The 6931-nt window shown below is 52.1% G+C and overlaps 1 long non-coding RNA gene across 1 annotated transcript; it reads left to right on the top strand.

The window, feature by feature from the left end:
* Window positions 1–5581: 5581 nt before the first annotated feature.
* LOC120648674 lies at window positions 5582–6190 on the top strand. The gene is made up of 2 exons (XR_005665032.1): window positions 5582–5769; window positions 5847–6190. It is a non-coding gene; the product is annotated as an uncharacterized LOC120648674 (long non-coding RNA).
* The last annotated feature ends 741 nt before the right edge of the window (window positions 6191–6931 follow it).

Genomic DNA, 6931 nt, shown 5'->3' with positions numbered 1-6931 from the left:
TAGGAATGTTCATGTTATACTTGCCTTCCTCAAACTGCTCCTGCTTCTCAAACTGCTCTGAAGACGGTGGCTTCTCCGGGTACTGGTACTCCTCCGAAGGATCAACATCTACTCACGATCGCAACGCCAAAACAAGGTCCAGCACATACACATGCATGCCAACAAAGGAAAATACTAAGAAACAGTACAACAATACATAAAAACAGCAAACAAAACTAAGCTAGAACTATTCTATGCGTTACAACGATAGCATGAGCGTGAAAACCACCTAAAACGGATTTAAAACGACAAAGATAAGGCTAAAACAAGGTTGCAGGGACCTATCTGCAAGAAAACTGAAGTTGTAGGGGCTCAGGAACAAATACCAGGGACCTATACATGATTAAACTATAGATCTAGGGTTTAGGCTGCAAAACCACACGTCCAGGGACGGCGGGGACGATTTTACAGAAGCTCAGGGTCTAAAACATAAAGAAAAGGGCATAACTGTAAATACTTTTGAACTAACGTGGACTGCGGGTTGATTTCAAAGAAACGCAGGGACTCTTTAGAAAAACGGCCAGGCCAAAGGGGTATCTTCTAATCTGGGCCATCGGATCTGGATCCAAGGGCTGGGATTGGATTAGCCCGAGATCTAATCGTGGCTACTGATTTCGGATCGGGCGGCCGGGGTCAATTGGACGCGCGGGGCAACGGCGCAGAATGCCGGCGACCTTGCTCCGCGGCGGAGCACGGCAGGAGTTCTTCGAACTCGGCGTTCTGGGGCTCAAAACAACTTGGGTTTGGGTCAGGCATGATCAGCGTGGCGTGCGTAACCCACCTAGGGTTACAGCAGGGGCCGGCAAAGCTCAGGGCGGCGCGGGCACAAGTGGCGGCGGATCTACGACGGCAAACTTGATGGCGAGCTCGCGTTCGCTCAGTTCTGGGCACTGGAACGGGGGCATTCGGGTGCGCACGCGTGCGCGAGGCTAAGGCAAGAATAAACCAGGGTCACGCGCGGCTGTGCTGTGCAGAGGGGGGTTCACCACGATAGAGCAGCGGCGGCCGAACACCGGCGACAGTGTTCTGGCCTTGGGGTTGGCCTAGGTGCCACAACAGCTAGTGAAAAAGGACCAGGGCAACGAGCTGGAGCTTACCGAGGTCTCGGGTTAGGCTGGAACGGAGTGCAGGGTCGACGGCGACTCTGACCGGCGGCGAGAGTGACGCGGAGCTCGGGGAGGAGGCTGCTGCAGGGGTCCTCCAGGCCTCTGGATTCCGTGGTTCGACTCGTGGAGCTCCTGCGGAAGTGTTACGGGGGTCAGGGAGGTCCGGGGATCGCCGGCGGCGACCAATTGCTCGGGAACGGGTTTACCTGCTATGACGGGTTCGAGTGAAATTCCTGGCACTCAAGCGGGGCTCCTGCGTCGATTCTCGGTGGACGTGGTGCAGCAGAGTGGCGGGGGCACGGCGGCGCAGAGGCTCTGCGTGGCGGGGCGAGCGGGCGGTGGTGCTGGGGGTTCAGTGACAGCTGCAGCGTGGCGGTAGGACACAGGGAGGGGTCACAGGGGTCAATTAAAGGGGAGGCTGGTGATTTGGGCGTGTGCACCTGGTGTGGGCACGGCGGAGATCGCGGCCGTGATCTGCGCGGGCAAATTGGATCGTGCAACGGCCTTGCGTGCAGCTGGCTCTGGGGGCGAAGCTTCTAGAAGAAGGGAGATGCTCAGGAGGCTGGCCAGTGGCCCTGTGGAAGCGGGGTGGCCCACTGGGCAGCGGGGAACTGGAGCTCGTGGAGTGGACGGAGCAGTTCTGATGCGAGGAAGAAGAAAGGAAGGAGGAAGAAAGGACACCGACACGTGGGACCGGGCGGGAAAATAGGGCGCGGGGCCGCAGGCTAAGGCGGGGGTGAGCGGGCGAACGGGCTGGCGCGGGCGCTAGCGCGTGGCGGGAGCTGGGCCTGGGCCGGCCTGGGTTTGGTTTTCTTCTTTTTTTCCTTTCCCTTTTCTTTTCTTTTTCAGACTCCATTCAAACTATTTGAATTCAAACTCCTATGCACTCAACCAAGTAAAATTATGCACCAGCATGAATGCACAAACATGTTAACCTAAAATAAATTTTAATTCCTTGTGAAATAAATTACAATTAAATGCAAGGCTAAGCAAATTTAAAACCTTAGAAACTTTATTAAAGCCAATTAAATTTATTATTAAATACTGAAATTTAAATTAGGGTGTTACACCGCAGGACCAGTGATTATACTGGTTGAGGTGCTTTTAGCTGTTAAGTGCACTCGAACTGGTGTAATTCAAACTGATTCTTCCACATTCATAAAGCAAAGCTAGAGGGACAAGTATTTCTAGATGTTAGTCAACTCTTACAAAAAGCTCTGGCTAATGAAAGTCGAGCTAAAGAAGCTAGAGATTCACAAAAGTCCAATGAAAAGCCTAATCGTCCTGTTTATGTACTTGGGTGTGATTCCAATTATTCGGACGATGAAGGTAAAGATGTATATACTGCTGAATTTGTTTGGCCCTCAAATGATAAACCTTGCGTTTGTGGTTCTCTTAAGCCGATTCACAAAGATCAGCAAGAAAGATTTACTTTTGATGTATCCAAATGCGAGATGGATATTTGATGAGTTATATAAGAAAGATTTGCGCTTGGGCTGCCGTCTCCTCGGTTTTACTACTGGAACTGTTCCTTTTCACCGCCTATATAAGCGGAGGGGGGGGTGAAACATGTGCCCTCTCGAGCTTTGCTTTCCTTCATCGCTTTTTGCTATAAAGCGCTTTGTCCGAAGGTTCTGGTTTCGTGCGCGGTGAAGCTGCTTGTTTTCTTCTGTGTAAGTAACTTTGCGGCTCATGGCTCGCACTAAACAGACAGCGAGGTTGATCGAAGGTTCGTTTGATCCTTTGTTTCTAATTTGACTTTGTTTTTTATTTATTTTTGTAGTTATGGCATTCATTAAGAGGGCGGTTCTCCGTACAGACTCTGACTCTGGTCCGGCTCCCGAAGGAGAGGCGGGTGGTTCGCAGCCTTCTCAGTAGCAGCAGTCCAGCGAGAGCCTTTCTGCTGTGTCTGCGGACGTGTCGGAACTGATGGCTCCGGAGAAACATAAGACTCTGCTTTTCGAGCTATCTGTCGTATTTCGCCGAGGGGGTTTGTCGCCCTCCGGGGGCAGAATTGATTCCTGTACCGGAGACCGGCGAGGTTGTGGTCTTGAAAGATTTTTTTACAGCGGGACTTAGACTTCCGATGGATCCAATTGTGCCGAAGCTTTTGGAGCCATTCAACGCGAAGCTACACCATTTCACTCCAAACGGGATTGTTACACTGGCCAAATTTCTGCGGGTAGTGCGGAGCTTCGGAGGGGAAGTGTCTGTGGATGCGTTTTGTAGGATTTTCAGCTGCACTGCCAGCCTCGTAAGGTCTATGTAGATGATGATGCCGAGCTTAGCGAGGTTCAGAACGGCTGCTGCACCTTCGTTCCTCGTAAGCCGAACAAAAGGATTGGCCTGTTGAAGGTTATGCTCTCGACAGCTTACAAGAACAAGTGGGAGGGGAACTGGTTAGGATACTGGTTTTACGCGAAGATTGGCTTCCCCGATCCCGAAGGTTCTAGCGAGGAGAAGTATCTTCTTGCTTCGTACATTGAGATGTTTGATCACATTTATCAGCCTGCCTTCAGCAAACGAGGGCCAGGTTTCAAGTCGTGTCTGGAAGCTTTCATGACAACTTGCCAAGTTTGTGGTGGCCGGGATGCTGTCGTGGAATTTCTGGCTGCCAAGGTTTGGCCACTGGCTGCTGGCTGGTCTCCGTTGAGGTTCGAGTGCAAGTGCTTTGTTGGCTTGAAGTACGATGTGATTTCTCCGGTTTTTGGACTTCGGAGACCCGAAGGTGCCAGTGACGAAGTTATTGTTGATGAGCTAGAGTGTCGGGCTGCGGAGATACTGGGGCCATGGAACAAAAAGGAGTACCGTTCTTTGGTGGAGGTGTGCGGAGGGAACCTTCGGTTGAACCATTGCCTAGCTGAGATGGGCGTCGCTTATGAGCCTCGGCCGGTCCCGGCTAACGCCGTTCCAAGGATGACGCCGCCGGGGAACGTAGGTTCGGAGGTTCCTGAGGCGAAGTCCAGAGGGAAGGCTAAGGTGGAGGTGGCGGGGAGCTCCGGGGCTACCGGTACGCGGGGGCGCGGTCGCGATCGGAAACCCTCGAGCACGAAGGTTTCAGTTGCGCGGGCTGAGAGCGCCAAGAGAAAGGCGCAGGATGAGGAGGTTTCTTCGGGCGACAGCGGTACGCCCTCATTTATGGAAGAGCTCATGGGGACGGTGGGCGGGGAGATTGTAGTTCCCGAAGGGAGGCTTTTTAGATCCCGTTATGATCTTAGCGATGAGTACGGGACCATGCTTTTCGGTTCCGGCCGTCGGGTTGAGGTGGCAAAAGCGTTGATTAATCTTCATTGTTCATCCGAAGGTACGATGAAACGCCGGAGGATTCAGAGCCTCGTCAAGACAGATGCCAAGCCTGCGGACCTTCCGAAGCCGCCCGTGCCGAAGGGGGCTGCCTCGACGGCCGATGTTTTGAAGGACTCGGCTCCGGCGCAGAAGGACGTGCAGCCTGTTCTTGCTGTGAACATCGAGGAGGGGGAGATCTTGGTAGGTGAGACGCTGATGGCGCTCAGGGGTGGAGAGGCTCGTGGAAGTTCCTCTGCTCCACCTTCGGACAAAGAGGTGGAGGCTTTGGAGGGGATGACCTTCGACGAGTTTGGTAAGTTTCCCCTACTTGGCTTTTCCTGATTTCCTAGCTCGTTCGCCGCTTCCGAGGGGGTTTTTACTTATGTTATTTTCTATAGCTGTATCGGTATCAATGCAGCAGCTCTTGGCCGTGATGCATGGGCCTGGCGCGACTGGGATTCTCCCTCCCGAGAAAGGTTTGGGGTCTTGTTTTATTTTTGGCTCTTGATCAATTTTTTGTGTTCCCGAAGGTGATTTTGTTTTTGTTTTAGGGTTTAGTATGGCGGTGGCGGAAGCGTCTACCTCCGACGCTGCTTTCATTGTTGCTGAGCTGAGCAAGAAGCTTGCCCACGCCAGTCGTGCTTTGATGCAGAAGGCCAAGGCGGACGCGGACCTTCGGTTGGCGAGTGCCATCGAGAGACTGAGTTTGGCTGACAGGCTCCGGCGGGCTGAGGCGGAGATTCTCGTTTTGAAGGACGAGAACCAGCAACTGAAGGCCAGGTGTTCGAGGCTGGAATCTGCTGCTTCGGATAACGAGAAGGTTCTTGAGAGCCTTCGGAGGACCGTTGAGGGGGATGCGAACGAGAAGGCTGCCCTCAAGAACAGGATTATTGAGCTGGAGTGGGTTCAGGCGAAAGTGACTGAGCTTGAGCGGGTCTTACCCGAGGTCGCCAGACAGGCCGATGGGGTGTACCAAGAGTACAAGAAGGCTCTTGCTGCCCTTGTTGCAGAGCCTTTGCCTTTGCCTGAGCCGGTCAAAGGTCCCCAAGTTTTCTTCCTGCTTTCGGATTGGTTGCTGTCGGAGTTCGAGGGCCTCGGTGAAGTGATGAGTATTGCAAATGACAACGCAGCCTCCGTCTCCTTCGAGGGGCTTGTTGGAAATCTTCTTCGTGCCGGCGCAGTTGATCTTGCCCGACTCGATGATTTTCGGTATGTACCCTACGAAGGCTTGGCAGCGGAGGTGGGAAGAATTCAAGAGGTGAAGGCTGCGTTTTTTGAACGGTTCTGGGAATCTTCTGGCAAAGTTGCAGTTCGGACTCTGGCTGCCGCTGCTGCTGGGGTAGGGTCGGTTCCAGCAACCTTTTTTTTGTTTTTCCTTTTGTTTTGCTATTAATTGATTTCGTCTCTTTGGTGCAGGAGGCGACCCCTGATCGGCCTTCGGGGATCGACGGGACGCCCGAGGACAGCAGGACTCCTTCGGGACACGATGGGAACGTATCGCCGAGGGCTCAGGTCTAAAGATTAGCTTGTGGGGATTTGTTTTGAGGACTTGGATTTTTTTGTAAATATTCCCATACTGCAGGACGCAAACAGTGCTAGGGTATTGATGAGCTGGGAGGCTTTCAGCCTTGCTCATCCTGGATGCAGCGTTGCAGAGTACTTATGCTGGTCTGGTCGTGATTCATTGTAACTTTTGTTTTGTTGTCTGAATGCTACCTTCGCGAAGCTTTTCAAAGTGTATAATATTCTTTCTAGGCCTATTATTGCGCCTTTCGAGTTGCCTTTCTGTGCGTATCCTTCGATTTGTCCTTCTGGATGCAACCTTCGAGATGCTTTGTTCTCATCCTTCGAGGTGCTCTGAAATGCGCATCATTCGAGATGCTTTGATCTGTTCATCCTTCGAGGTGCTTTGATGTGTGCATCCTTCGAGATGCTTAGTTCGCATCCTTCGGGGTGTTCTGATATGTGCATTCTTCGAGGTGCTTTGATGTGTGCATCCTTCGAGATGCTTTGATGTGTGCATCCTTCGAGGTGCTTTGTTACACTTGGTAAAAATGCTTCCTGTATTCTTTGGCTTCGTTAGTGGTGTTAGGACCCGAGGAGTTAAGTGTGAGAGGAATTTTAAGAAAAACGTCTCCCCCCTTTCTCGCACTTGGTTCGTTGGTGTCCCTATTTCGAAGGTTGGGGGTTTGTGCTTTTGGTGCGTTAGTGCTTTGCTGGTCGTGATTCGTTCGGGTAACAAGTTGTTGCCATAAGAGGCAATGCGCGCAAATTTTGTTCTTGGAAAAACGTCTCCCCCCTTACCTGCGCGGCGTTGTCTCATTGGATTGTCGAATGATGGATGCCGAGGGTTCGGAAACAAAAACGTCTCCCCCCTTTCTGGCATCCGTCTTTCGATTCTTTCGAGTTGCTTTTTTGCCGTAGGTTTTTTGGTTCGGACCACTTGTAAGGTCGAAGCCCCTTGGCGTTTCTGTACTTATTGTGCGTTTGCTTTTTTGCCG

The sequence above is a fragment of the Panicum virgatum genome, chromosome 9K (genome assembly GCF_016808335.1).
Source record: "Panicum virgatum strain AP13 chromosome 9K, P.virgatum_v5, whole genome shotgun sequence".
Classification (NCBI taxonomy): domain Eukaryota; kingdom Viridiplantae; phylum Streptophyta; class Magnoliopsida; order Poales; family Poaceae; genus Panicum; species Panicum virgatum.
The sequence above is the reverse complement of the archived record's forward strand: the minus strand, read 5'-3'. Positions and strand labels throughout refer to the sequence as shown.